The sequence below is a fragment of the Epinephelus fuscoguttatus genome, linkage group LG8, assembly GCF_011397635.1.
Source record: "Epinephelus fuscoguttatus linkage group LG8, E.fuscoguttatus.final_Chr_v1".
In the NCBI taxonomy this organism is placed as follows: domain Eukaryota; kingdom Metazoa; phylum Chordata; class Actinopteri; order Perciformes; family Serranidae; genus Epinephelus; species Epinephelus fuscoguttatus.
Window position 1 is genome coordinate 44,357,680 of NC_064759.1, and position 15,485 is coordinate 44,373,164.

General features: G+C 43.6%; 1 protein-coding gene across 6 annotated transcripts in view; it reads left to right on the forward strand.

Annotated features, from left to right (window-relative positions):
• Window positions 1–2,136: 2,136 nt before the first annotated feature.
• LOC125892840 (uncharacterized) overlaps window positions 2,137–15,485 on the forward strand; it is a 130,173-nt gene continuing 116,824 nt past the window's right edge. For all 6 annotated transcript variants that reach the window (XM_049583131.1, XM_049583133.1, XM_049583135.1 and 3 more), the window contains exon 1: window positions 2,137–2,469. The gene's annotated coding sequence lies outside the window, so the exon portion shown is untranslated. The remainder of the gene's footprint in view (window positions 2,470–15,485) is intronic.

Sequence of the window (15,485 nt, forward strand, 5' to 3'; positions counted from 1 at the left end):
TATGTTTAAAATATAGTTGTTATTAGCGGTGATGTATGGTAGTTAGGATGGACCCTAGTGCAAGATCTTGAATTAAATATCTTATAGTGTATTTGTGGTTTTATAGTTTATGTAAACATATGATTTTATTGTAAAATAGAATGCCACTGACTCCATGATGGAGATGGGTTTGTCTTTACAATGGTATGGTTGGCCCCACTTTTTCAATTTAACATGAGTTTTCCTTTTAACATGGATGTATTTCTAAGGTGGCAATCTGAATGAGTTACAAGAGGCTGTTCGCTGGCCAACATTCTGTTGGGGGGCCTGCTTTCTCTACCACCCCCCTCCAAGCACACTGCCTGCACTGTCTGTATTTATACCCCTGCTCATTAGGTTTATTACAAAAAAGAATTTTAATGCAGTTTGTGTTTTTGTAACAATTAGTTGGGAACAGAAACCGACCGTGCTTTTTGGCTGCTCGCAGCGCCTGTACCTTAATAGTACGAGTAGACGTGCACTAGAATCGTATCGCCGGCTAGAGTGACCGTGTTTTGCAAACCACATCTCGGCAGAGCACGCTGGTTTCGAGGTGACGCCAGGATCGACGGATGACAAACGATGAGATTGGACAATCTGCATTTAAGACATGGGAACTTCGGTAATGTTGGACTTCGACCGATTTCCGGGTCACGTGGTGGATAACATTATCAGCGAAGGGCCCAGTATTTTAAAGTGATTTGATAGGATTATCCTGGCCGGATTGGATTAAATCCTGATCTGATCTGAAAACTGGGTAGTTCAATACAGATCAAGAGGATCCTGATCCTGGGGATCAGGATTCAGATCTGGTAATCCAATCCTCCCTTTAATCCAGATAAATGCTGCATTTGGGTATTTCAAAAGTTAAGGCAGAGATCTGGATCAATTTGATACCAAATTCAGGATTATTTGAACCCACCTCAGAGGTGGATTTGACAAAGCCTCAGCTCCACTTCTCATAGATATTGTTACTCAAGATGTTCATTACACTTAATCTAAATTAGTGTTTTAGTTGTAAGTAATTTCAAGCGTAGAAAAATATTGTGGCCATACTTCCTGAAACTGCTGTAAATAAGAGTAACAAATACAGACCTATTTCGCAACATCTAGTTTCACCTAACATTGTAACTTGTTTGTACCAAAACATCCAACACATGTTTGTGGTCAGACAAAGGCAAGGAAATGCAATGCAAAGCAAATTTATTTGTATAGCACATTTTCTTTACATCGAGTGCAAGAAACAACACAGGGATTAACATAATAAGCACATGGCAATTCAAACAAAGTATAAAAAAAGCAATTAGAAACAAAATGTAAGTCACAATAGTGTCACAGAACCTAAAGACTGCTCACAGGTCTGAGGTGAGCTTCTTTTCCAGAAGTTTTATCTTCAGTTCTGTCTCTCTCTGCTGAAGCAGCGTCAGCTTGAGCTGCTCGTCAGCCAATTCAATTTGTCTCACCGCCCTCTCAGTCTCCATTCTCTGTCAGGAATCCACAATAGTCACACAAATTGTTTAAGTACAGAAAAGCATATCATCAGCATTACTGTAGCATACCCAAACTCAGTCATCTGACACTGAATGAACCGCATAATTCATACTAGTAACGTTACTATGTATTTTTCCTATACAGTCTGCTCTGACACACGTTAAAAAAAAAAAAAAAAAAAGTCTGCTGTGTTGGCAATAACATAACGTTAAACTCTGAACAGCTTGGTGTTTAAAGAGTTCATGTATGACGTACTTCAGATTAGATCCCTTTTAAATTAAACCACAGACTGTAAAATACATCCACAAAGCCAGCTACCTCGCTAGCCTGCTAGCTACTTAACATGCAAGTCAATGGAGCCGCGTTAGCTACCGTTAGCATGACCTCGGCTCAATTAGAGATCGGTACGCTCACGTTTTAAGTAGGTGACAATTCAAATAGCTGGCTCACATGAGATGGTGGGTGGCCTTCGTATGGTCTTAAAAACGCTACACATTAGACAACGGTAAACCTACATTTTGATGTGAAAGCTGTGCTACCAACTGCTCCTTTCGGGAAGTAACTTAGTCCGCCATGTTTCAGATCCGGGGCGGAGTCGTGGGATTTGGAAATCCGTATCCGGTCAGATTGGGATCAAAGTGATCCACCCTGCCAATGTTTTGAAATACCCAGATAAAGTCAGCAGGATCACCTTGATCCCTGACTGAGAAAAGGAGGATTTCATTACCCGGATTATTCTGATCAAGATTACAAGTTTTGAAATACTGGGCCCTGCTGGGGATCACGCTCAGCCTGAACTGACCGTAGTTATAACAATACACGCGCAGTACAATCTAACTGAGGCTGGCCTTGGTTCGGAAGCGGCGGCTCACATGTCTGCAGTGGTGCTGTCTCCCTTGCGCTCCACAGCCGTGCAGGTGCTGAGTCTGACCGGCACACCGAGCCTAACGGGTCTGTGAGGTGAGTAACGGCTCACCGGAGCCACTGCAACATCGCCTGTTTTTCGTTGTTTGTGGGTTTGTTAAAAACTGTGAGAAGATCCGTGTGACATTCCCTCTTGGTTGTCGGTGTGCTTATGATGTAGGCCTGGTAATCCGATCGGAGGTGGGTGATTGATTATTGTTTCATATTTGCTTTGTTTATGGATTAATATGAGCAGAATGGAGATGTAGCCTGCTGCCACTTTAATTGTTATGCATGTAATGATGACTGGTCCGGGTTACACAGATGAATCTACCGTCGCACTGACTGTAACACCATGTACTGTACTGACAGAGGTCTGTGGATAGAAAGGCTCCTGAGCGGCTCGGATGGAGCAGGTTGGAGACAGGTGATCCAGATCAACCTGTGAGCACATTCACTGGTGAAGATCCTGAATGCGTCGGCGGTTGCTTGTAGCAGGGCCGGACTGGGAGAAATTTTCTGGCTGGGAGTCACACATTTAACCAGGCCACCCAGCCCACACACGCACGTTCACGCACACACATACACGCACGCACACACACACACACACACACAGTAGCACATGTTGGCTGTGGCAAAACAAATATGCACCGCAATATAGGCAAAATAGTCACTGCAACATTCACTTCAATGCCATGGGACACTCCGTATGAATTCAATAGTCACAGCATTATTCCATTCACATATGGGTATTCACCTTATAACTATTCACCAGCAGTCCAGTCCAGTGCTTTTCTCTCCCCTACACGCCACTGTTACTTTTCACCAAAATGTGCCCCGCAATATAACAGTCACAACATGACTCCTGAAATAATGCTATGGTATTATGCTCAAGTGAAAAACATGATTGTATTGTTTTGTCAGCAAACCATTTATATGCCATCTTATATAGAGTGTGCCAGGGCTGACGTCAAAACCCGGAAGTTTAGCATCGCGCCGGTTCCCGGAAGAGAAAGTGAATGTGATTTTTGCATTGCATTTTGGATTATGTCAGAAAATAAGTTCTGTGGCTAACAAGAGTTTATGATACTTACAGGTTTTGTTCAGCGAGATAATCTTCATATATGAATACCTTTCATAACGCATTTGAAGCTTAAATGCGATCGCCAGAAGTAAAAAGCTAATGTTAGGCTTTAACGGACTACATGACTACTCCACGGTCGCATGACTCTTGACGTCACCGCCACTAAGCTTTCAACCGATTTCAGCTGCTTTATTTTAAAAACATTGTATAATGGGTGTTTAAGCTAAATAAGAAGCTGTAATGGCGGACTGCCAGCACTCTCGCCTGTTTGGGGGTGACGACGTTTAATGTCCCTGACAGGGTTTGTAGTTGTATTGAGCAACTTGTTAGCAACTGCCTTTTTTACGACACGTAAAAGCTTCAAAATTCACAAGTAGGGTATTTACTGACGTGTTTTATGTCGTAGAACAAAACCTGAAACTCGCTTAAGCTTTTGTTAATCACAGAACTTATTTGAGGCATTTTACCAAAATCCCATTCAAAAAACGTATTGACTTTTAGACGAGAAAACCAGAAGTGCTAAAAGCGCTAATGGAGTTCTGGGTTTACTGGCACACTCTATTGCCAGTCAATATAATATGCCAATACCATATTCAATGCAACAGTGAATAGTAACAATATAGGCCAACAGCAACTTCAACTTATGTGAACTTATTTCAGTAACATCAGTCATTGACAAAGTCAAGTCAATTTAGAGACGTATCCTACCTTAGCAGAGCTTCCAACATTTTTCAGGTCATGATCCATCTGTGGAGGTATTGACCCACCAAATATTTTGAAGTCAAATATGAAATAGATTGTCATTACCATGTAAATGAGGTAAATAATTATCACTCCTCTATGTATATTGGCAAATGGTCAATACAGTATTCCTTTTTTCAGTCTTCATACATTATCATACTGGGGAACCCTAATGAACCCCAGCCTAAATCCAAGGTTGGAATATACAATAGCTTTTATGTTTGGGCTGGGACATAACAGTAAGGCAACAGACAGCAAAATTCACTTACACTTAATAGAATAAAGCTGTAGTACCAAGAAGGCTATTATTACAACTACGCGAGAGAGCCATTTATGTCAACTGCCAGTGCCTGGTGTTCATGTGTCTGCAACTTGTTACAGGCTGGTGATTGACAATAATAATGAACAAATAGCATTCCTGTAATGTAATCCCAAGGAATATGCAAATAACTCAAGTTTATGTACCACCAATGACATGCCCTACTGTAGACATTTTTCTGTACCTTCTGCCAATTGCCCTGCACTGGCCTCTACTTCTGAAGCATCAGCAGGACTGGTACCAACACCACCTCCACCTTTACATAGCAAATATAGAATTATAGTTGTTTTGCATACACTATAGTTTATACTTTATACAGTATAAGAGTGAATTCCTTACTTGATTTGCCCTTGTATTCACATAGGATAATCCCATTTGTTGCACAAATAAATCATCTCAAAGGTAGTGAAAATGTAGCTAGTAGGTCAGTGATTTTCAAATCTCAATCCTTATTTTAACTTCAAAACTTTTGAATTTCACGGGCCTACATTTCTACACTGTAATTGTAAAATCCAATCCTCAGTGTTAATTTAACTCTCTCTGAGAACATACCAAGTCTTACCAAATGTACTATAGGGTCCATTTATCAATCATTTATCTGGCCTCAAGGACCCCTAGGGATCCCCGGACCTCATGCTGAGAAGAACCAGTGTTTTTTAGGTAACTTACTTGCAGAAGCATTGTGTGTTTTTGTCTCAGCACCAGCGGGCTCCGACACAGACATATGTGATGCAACTTGACAAAACCCCTCCTCACCATGCTGGCTGTGTTTACAACGTAGGACTGTTGGGGTGGGTGTAAATCGAAACAAACCAATCAAGTCTTGTCTTTTCCCAACTGACAAGTGGCTCAACCTCCCTCGCCTCGCATCACTGCGCCGCTGTGATTGCATTGGTCTGGCCTGCCTGTTGGGAAAAAAATGACAAGCAGGCCAATCACAAGCCAGTGTTTCAGCAATAGTCCCGGTTTTCTGTATGTGCAGTCTAGTGCCTGCTCTACAGCCTGTAGGCCGTTTAGCAGGCCAGGCCAGTCCACCGGGAAAACTTCTGGTTCTCTCGATTCACAGTCCGGCCCTGGCTTGTAGTGACGACAGATGACGAAGCGTTGCTGTATTCTTAAATGCATCTGTAGAAATTTAATTACATGTCCAATATAGGCTACCCATTTGGTTCTTTTTCATCTCATCCGTGTGTGTGAGTGAAATGGTGTCGTGTGCAGGATTCACCAGACACACACTGAATGTGGAAGACAGAGAAAAGACCAGCAGCATGTGGGTATCATAGAAAAAGAGCAATGTGTCCAAGCCCCATTGCTGTTGAGGCAGACCTGCAGCCTGTAGGACTTACTGTTCTAACTTGAGACAACATGCACAGTCACTGATTCACAGTGAGTGGGTACCAGTGATGTTCTAGGTGGTTTTAATCACCGGCTGCTGCACAGCCTTCCTGCTCTGGGCCATGTACATCCCAGGCCTGTTTATAATGTTCACAGTCATGGTGCTTTCTATTGCTGCTGTCTATTGACAAGTACTTGGCAGGGAAATTTTGCTTTCTTAAGTTTCCTTAGGAAATACAGGCATTTATTAACCAGGGTGGAAATGTGAGATGGCCATATCAGCGTCTAAGTGATACTGATTCCCAGGAACATAAAAGGGTTCCCCTACTCCACCTCTGCATCGGTTTCTTCCACATTCAAAGTGTGGCTGGTGAATACTGCTGGTGGCCCAATTTCACTCACATAGCTGATTTTATTATGTAATTCATATTGCAGTGGTAAATGGGACACGCACATACATTTAGTCTAATCTGTAGACTCTGTGCAAACACAGAGAGAGAATATAAATACAATTGAATTGAATTGAATTGAATCCTGAGGGGAACATGAATGTGTGTGAACCATGGCATCACAATCCATCCAACAGTTGTTAAAATATTTCAGTGTGGTATCCAAAACCAGAAAAAGGCTCCAACATCCAGGCTGATGTTATCAAAGACTCCTCTGAGAGTGCTTGACCACTGAGAGAAACACACAGTCATTACAACCCACGAACACTTAGTGAGTGGGTTTTTGGCAGGATGAAAAGACCAACAAAAATGGATGATATGCCATATAATATTTGAATAATATTGTGGTGATATCAAAGACCAGTGCTTGATAACATTAATAATCTTTTTGTAACTTAGTTAAATTAATGTTATAGACAGGTTAACTTCAGACTTGACGCTACATATTTTTTCTTTTAGCTAATAAAACAAGACAGTGGGGAAAAAGTAACCCAAGAGTGTGTCTCCAATCGCATACTTCTGTTAGTACACTTCAGTGTAGTACACTATGTACACTATATAGTGGCTTCCTATGTCACTATCTGCACACACTGGTCTAAAGGGCTTGTACGTGTGCCAGTGTAGGCCCACAGGTACTGGTGTAAGTGCAGAAACACAGCAAAAATGTCCAAACATTTGCTCTTCTTTGTGCTGATTTATTATGTACAGCCAAGGCAAAGTATATACTGCCTTACCCAATAATGACATGTTTCAATAATGACTTACAAGGATACTCTGACCTGCGGCGTTATACGCCATGGCACGGTCAAAAACCGTATGGCTTCCCCAGCGTGCGCACCTGCGCTGATTAACCCACCTGACTATATAGACAGCAAACCACAAGCCTGAACAGATACCTACTGGCACAAATGTGCACAACACCCACAAGCAAAAAGAAAATGAACAACGTGGCTCTTACACACCGGTCCCTAATTGTTAATGGTGTGCAAGCATAACAATTCAAACAAACAAAAGGAGCCAAATGTTCTTCTTGAGTGGTAGTTGTACATGTAACATACCAAATCAGTGCATAAACACCAATTAAACATCACAGGCTGCCATCAGCAGGCAAAGCTTAGTTACAGGTCTTTCCATAATATTGCATTTTGTTTTGAGACGGACAGATCGCATAAAACCATTCTTGTCAGTAAAGGTTTCCAGCACTTTACCGAGCAGCCAAGAGCCTCGAGAAGCTGTTGAGTCCACCACTAAGACGATGTCCCCAGCAACAAGACTACTTCTCTCTAGGTTCCATTTCTGCCTCTCCTGAAGCAATGGAAGATACTTTTGCACCCATCGTTTCCAGAACAGATCCAAAAGATATTGGACCTGTCTCCACCGTCGCTTTGACATACAGATCTTGCTTCACAAACAATCCAGGTGGTACAGCAGGTTTGCCCTTCAGGAGGAGAATGTGATTGGGTGTGAAAGGTTCAAGGTCGTTCGGATCCTCAGATAACTAGCCGATCATTTAGTATGGCCTCAGCTTCACAAAGAACCGTATGCAGTCCATCATCATCCAGTGTTTGTAGACGCAGAACAGAATTAAGCACCTTTCTGATCATCCGAATAACACGCTCCCAAACACCACCATAATGGGATGCTGCTGGTGTATTGAAACTCCACTTGATTCCATGTTGAAGCAGTGCTCCCTGTATCTTGCTGTGATTCAACTTTGCAAGAGCCTCACGCAATTCTCTCTCGGATCCAACAAAATTAGTGCCATTGTCAGACAGCATATGAGTAACTTGGCCTCTTCTGCTCATAAATCGCCTCAAAGCATTAATGCATGCATCAGTGTCTAATAAGGTTGTCATCTCCAAGTGAACTGCTCTGCTTGACAAACAGGTAAAAATCACTCCATAGCGTTTACACATGCTTCTCCGTCTTTTCACCTCAATTGGTCCAAAGTAGTCGACTCCAATGCTTGTAAATGGAGGGAGATCAGGCAGAGTCCTCTCTAGTGGCAGGTCTGCCATTTTTTGTTCACCTGGTCTTACAGTGAAGCGTCTGCAAGTGCAACAGTCAGATATCGCTTTCCTTATTGCTGAATTAGCCCCTGTGATCCAATATTTTTCCTCAGTGTGGACAATGTGTGGTTTCTTCCACTGTGGCCCAGCTGATGGTGGATGTGTCTTAAGATGAGAGTTGCAACATGTTGATCATTAGAAAGGATGAGTGGATGCTTACTCTCCTCTGGCAGCGCTGCCCTACTCAGCCGTCCTCCAACTCTCAGCAGGCCATCTTCCAAGCGTGGATCCAGTTTGTACACCGAACTTTTCTTTCTGACTGATGACTTTCCAGACACGAGTGTGTAAATTTCCTCCTTAAACCGCTGCTGTTGAGCATACTTAATGATGGAAACCTCTGCCTCCAATACGTCGTCTGAAGAAACACTCTGCCCCCCAAGTGTCTTTCTGACCCTCTTCATCTCCAACTGCACGTGTGTGGATTGATTGTTTGGGTCAGAAGTCAGCTCCTTTCTTACTTGGCGCAACGTCAACAGAGCTCTCTTCACCTTGAGGAACCATGCAACTGAGACCTTAAGCCTCTGCCAGCTTGAAAAATAAGTGAGTAGTTGGTCAGTAGCACTGGGTGAGTCTTTCACAATTACTGCACTCACAATGAAGTCTCTTTTCACTTCTGGGTCATCCGATGAAATGGCCGTCTCCACGACACATTCTGGCCAATGCTCCTCTGACTTCCATAGGAAGTTGGGCCCTTCCACCCAACTGCTGCCAGTCAGCAGTGCGTCAACCTTCATACCTCTGGATGCATCGTCAGCAGGATTCATTTTAGAACTGACATATCTCCACTGTGACACATTGGTGGCATCCCTGATAGTTGAAACTCTGTTTCCCACAAAGGTATGAAATCGTTTGTCCTCATTTTTTATATATTTCAGGACGGAGGTGCTGTCTGTCCAGAAGACTGAATCTTCCAACTGTAGCTGCTTTAATGGTGTCACTCTTGCTTTGCCGAGCAGGAAGGCGACATGAACATCATGCTGACAGTTCTCCATCCTCACATAACTGACAACACCATATCCGCATTCACTTGCGTCGGAAAAGTGATGCATACGAGCATGTACAAGCAGTCCAAAATGCTTTGGCTTAAACTCTGCAAGCTTGACAAGCTCCTCCAGCCACTTTGTCCAATGTTGCTGTATGTCACTTGGTAAGTTGTCATCCCACCCAAAGCTTCTCCTGCATAGCTCCTGCAGCAACACTTTGCCTGGTAGAGTGATTGGTGCAATGAACCCCAAAGGGTCATAAACTGAACTGAGCAGAGAAAGCATGCCACGTCAAGTGTGAGGTTTTCCTTTCACCACCATCTTAAACTGGAAGGCGTCACTCTTGATGCACCACTGCAAACCCAGGGCTCTTTCCCAGGGAAGACTGTCTCTGTCTAGATCTAGTTCCTTTAAGTCCTTGGCTCTATGCTTCTCTGCGACAGTCTGCAGCACCACACAGCTATTACTGACCCACTTTGTCAGATGAAAGCCTCCTCGTAGACAAAGAGCTGTAAGATCTTTAATCAGCTGCACAGCTTCCTCTTCAGATGATGTGCTCTTTAAACAATTGTCCACATAAAAGCTTTGCTTCACTGTGTTGGTGACATCAGCAGGGAAGAAGGCCTGTCCATCCTCGGCTGTTTTCCTGAGTGCATAGCAAGCACAGCTTGGGGATGAAAGAGCTCCAAACAAATAACAGTCATCCTATACTCTGTCACCTCTTGATTCATGTCACCCTTAGGCCACCACAGGAAACGAAGGAAGTCTTTGTCTGTTTCTGCTACTTTGACCTGGTAAAACATCTTCTGTATGTCTCCCATAACTGCTACAGGCTCCTGCCTGAACCTGGTGAGCACTCCCAGAAGATTACTGGTAAGGTTGGGGCCCTGCAGCAGCTGACTCTTTAGTAGTGATGCTCCTTTAAATGTTGCTGTGCAGTCAAACACCATATGCAAGGTGTTCTTCCTTGGATGGTAGACTCCATGGTGTGAATATACCAGACCTTTCCTTCAGCACCATCCAGCTGGTGCTGAGGTACCTTCTCTGCATAGCCATTGGAGATTACATCAGTAAAGAAGTTTGCATATTCCTGATGGAACCGCTCATCTCTCTTAAATCTCCTCTTGAGTCCTAGTAACCTTTGCTTGGCCATAGACAGATTGTTTGGGAGTGTGGGATGCTCTTTCCTGAAAGGCATTTTTAGACTGTAATGTCCATCCTGAAGGTTTGCAGAATCACCAGCAATTTGCAAGAACCTCATGTCTTCTCTTGACATTTCCTCTTTATCATAAGTCTTTTCATTGAAGTCGTGCATGTACTGACTGGTCAGCAATTCCTCCAACTTCCTCACAGAGATCCTGTTCACTGCGGCAGAGGGAAACGCTGTCTCCAAGGCACCACTGCTTCCAATCAGTGGACCATTAGCGGTCCATCCCAACATGGTACTGATAGCGTACAGGCCATTCCTGTGGCTGTTGATAACCTCCCAAGGTTCCAGTAATTTGGGAGCGTTGGTTCCTATCAACAAATCAACGTTTGCCTTTATGTGTGGGATGTGAACACAGGTTCTGGTGTAAGTGCAGAAACACAGCAAAAATGTCCAAACATTTGCTCTTCTTTGTGCTGATTTATTATGTACAGCCAAGGCAAAGTATAGACTGCTTTACCCAATAATAACACGTTTCAATAATGACTTACAAGGATACTCTGACCTGCAGCGTTACACGCCATGGCACGGTCAAAAACCGTATGGCTTCCCCAGCGTGCGCACCCGCGCTGAATAACCCACCTGACTATATAGACAGCAAACCACAAGCCTGAAGAGATACTACCACCTACTGGTGCAAATGTGCACAACACCCACAAGCAAACAGAAAATGAACAACCTGGCTCCTACACGCTATGTAGGCTGCTTCTTGCGTGGTGCACTAATTTCATCAGGGTAGTACTGCCTCAAATCATGCACTGCTGTTTTGCACTTACCGCAAGTGACACTGGCTTTTTTTTTTTAACAGCCTCTTCTTTTTCTTCTTAATCTTATTAAAGGGCCAGTGTGTAATATTTGGCATGGTTTATTGTCAATCTGAATCTGAATATTCTACCCATTAATATGTTTATACAAGTGTATGATCGCTATAAAATAAAATTTGTTTGGTTTTCGTAGTCTTATAATTATGCATATATATATATATATATATATATCAAGGGCCTTGCTTTAGAGAGGTCGCCATCTTGCGCCGCCATGTATGTACGGCAGACCGAGTGGACAATCCAGCCAGCCAGAGAACGCGTTTCGCGTGTGTAAATGAACCAACGAAGACAGCGGAAGGAAGGAAGAAGGAGGAGGAAACAGCAAAGAGTGTTAGTAGTTTGTCGATAGAGAGTAGTGAAAAGTTTTTTTAGTTATAAAGTTTGCGAATGGACCACACTTACCACGCAGCAGGAGAGAATGAACCCAAACCGTCATCTGCGAGGAAAAGAAGACGCAGCTTCACTCCTGTGATGCACTCTCTGCGGCGCTTTTCCTCCTGATTATATATCTCCCCAACGATGGTAGCACCAAATCCCATTCTGTGCATTCAGCCTCTCTTCTCACCCGCTCAGCATCAAACACATGGAGTTCCTCATCTGTATGCTCCGGCTCAAACAGGTATGGCTCTGGGTCTGTGTCCACTACAAGAAACTCTTCAAAATCGCGTTCAAAGTCGTCCATTGCAGCTACTATAGTCCGGAGATATTGCTAGGCTAAATAAACAGCTGAGCTCTGTTACCGGCTACGCTGTCAGTCAGTGTGCGGGCTGGAGATTGGCGGAGCAGAGAGGGGAGGGGGGTCCCCACTTAGTATGGCAAACGAGTATGTGTGTAAAGTTATGAAGTGTGTCTGTTACGATAGAAGAGTCAGAGTTTGGGATGGAGTGGAGTGTTACCGGAGTTTCTGGAGTGCTCAAATAAACGGGCCTTTTTCCCGAACGCTCCTCTGGTCTCCTGCTAACATGGCTTAGATTTCTAAATAAACATTCACCTCGTCGCTAGATAGACCTACTCCTGAAAAAGTCGTGTGCAAGGCTTTTTGTCCCTACGAGGCCACCGTCATTTAGCCGACGGGAGGGGTGAGCTAGTGAGCCCTGCAATCTAGAATTTGACCGCTGATGTCACTGTTTTCAACCCATTTTACACAATGGCCCTTTAATAAATGGCAAATTGCAAACAGATGGTGGAGCTTTATCACCAAAATTTGACAGATATCTCCCCCCACACATAAACCAAATTTACACCACATTATGTGGATTAGAATGTGCTGCCAGAGCTGGGAGCAAGTTAGCTAGGTAGCGCATGTTGACGTTATGTTAGCCAGCAAGCTGATGTCAGCACTTGCAATATTGTTTGCAGTACCAAATCATTACACACACAGCAAACATTACTGATGGCTAGTTACTGATGATCGGTACTTAGTGTAAAAAAAACGTGTAGTGTTATTGTGCAGATTGTACACAAACTCGACATCACCAAAAAAATAAAACACTAATATACATTCTACGACTTAAACATTAAACAGTCAAGTAATAATCCACTTCTTATTTTTAATCAGAACACACTCCCCGTCTGAACTATGTAAGGTCACCAAGAGAGTCCAAATCTTCAGCCTCTAGAACAGTCTTTGGGCAGAAGCAGAACAATTTCTGCAGCTGGTCCCAGGAAGGTTTTTCACACCTTAGTCAGTTGTCTTTACCTCAACCTTTCTTACAAGTCCATCCTTTTCAGTGAAGGTTGCACTAACCCTGGCCATGGGCCAGCAGTTGCGGGCAGCCTGCTGAACTAGATCTCCAACTTGAAGGTTTCTGCAAGGCATTGTCAATTTATGTCTCTGTTTTTATGTTTATAACATTATTTATGTCCATTGCAGTGCGCATGTGCTTGTGTACACAAGCTGCAGTTAGTTGCTCGTGTGTGTGTGTGTGTGTGTGTGTGTGTGTGTGTTGAGTTTTCTATCTTTTTACACTCCTTTTTACGTCCTTCCTGCTGTCACACACAGGTCTAGCTTTTTTGTATTATATCCTATGGATATGGTGACTTTTTCCCCGACCAGCAACCTTGTTTTTTCAAGAGAAGATCTGCTGGCACTGCAGAGAAAAGGAAACACGGGCACACGTCATCCTATCCCCCCAAAGCTCAGGAGGAAGTACCGAGGGTGCAGAGCCGGAGCCATGGTGAAAACTGTGCTAACAAACAACAAACGGCAGTCGTACAAGCCATCTATCCCCTCATTGTTAATGGGAAATGTTAACAGTCTGCTGACCAAAGTGGATGAACTGGCAACTCTGGTCAAGAACGAGCGGGTGTATCGGGAGAGCAGTCTGTTTAGCTTCACGGAGACATGGCTAACTAGCTCCACGCCGGATGCTAACGTGGATCTGCCGGAATACAGCACGGTGAGGGCCGGCAGAGACACAAGAGCGTGCGGTAAAAGCAAGGGCGGTGGACTGACTCTGTATGTTAACAATAGGTGGTGTCACCCAGGCCATGTTACTTACGGTGACCAGACGTCCCAGATTTCCAGGGACAGCCCCCGATTTGGGTGACCTGTCCCTGGTAAAAGCTGTCCCCGAAAATGTCCCTGATTGTGACATTGATTTCTTGACACTCTAGCCACCAATAAATCAAACTGAGAGGAAGAGAAGAAGAAGAAGAAGAAGACAGCAGCGGCGTTACAGGTAAATTCCCAAAGAGACCAGTTTTTTTTACTATCCATTTAAAAAAATAAAAGGGTTAAACTCTTAACTTTACAATTTTAACCATCCGGATAGTTTGTAATGTTGCATTTGAAACCTAAGATGATTCTACGTGTCCCTTGGGTTAACACATACAGTACAGGCCAAAAGTTTGGACACACCTTCTCATTCAATGCGTTTTCTTTATTTTCATGACTATTTACATTGTAGATTCTCACTGAAGGCATCAAAACTATGAATGAACACATGTGGAGTTATGTACTTAACAAAAAAAGGTGAAATAACTGAAAACATGTTTTATATTCTAGTTTCTTCAAAATAGCCACCCTTTGCTCTGATTACTGCTTTGCACACTCTTGGCATTCTCTCCATGAGCTTCAAGAGGTAGTCACCTGAAATGGTTTCCACTTCACAGGTGTGCCTTATCAGGGTTAATTAGTGGAATTTCTTGCTTTATCAATGGGGTTGGGACCATCAGTTGTGTTGTGCAGAAGTCAGGTTAATACACAGCCGACAGCCCTATTGGACAACTGTTAAAATTCATATTATGGCAAGAACCAATCAGCTAACTAAAGAAAAACCAGTGGCCATCATTACTTTAAGAAATGAAGGTCAGTCAGTCCGGAAAATTGCAAAAACTTTAAATGTGTCCCCAAGTGGAGTCGCAAATACCATCAAGCGCTACAACGAAACTGGCACACGTGAGGACCGACCCAGGAAAGGAAGACCAAGAGTCACCTCTGCTTCTGAGGATAAGTTCATCCGAGTCACCAGCCTCAGAAATCGCAAGTTAACAGCAGCTCAGATCAGAGAGCAGATGAATGCCACACAGAGTTCTAGCAGCAGACCCATCTCTAGAACAACTGTTAAGAGGAGACTGCGCGAATCAGGCCTTCATGGTCAAATAGCTGCTAGGAAACCACTGCTAAGGAGAGGCAACAAGCAGAAGAGATTTGTTTGGGCCAAGAAACACAAGGAATGGACATTAGACCAGTGGAAATCTGTGCTTTGGTCTGATGAGTCCAAATTTGAGATCTTTGGTTCCAACCACCATGTCTTTGTGAGACGCAGAAAAGGTGAACGGATGGATTCCACATGCCTGGTTCCCACTGTGAAGCATGGAGGAGGAGGTGTGATGGTGTGGGAGTGTTTTGCTGGTGACACTGTTGGGGATTTATTCAAAATTGAAGGCACACTGAACCAGCATGGCTACCACAGCATCCTGCAGCGACATGCCATCCCATCCGGTTTGCGTTTAGTTGGACGATCATATATTTTTCAACAGGACAATGACCCCAAACACACCTCCAGGCTGTGTAAGGGCTATTTGACCAAGAAGGAGAGTGATGGAGTGCTGCGGCAG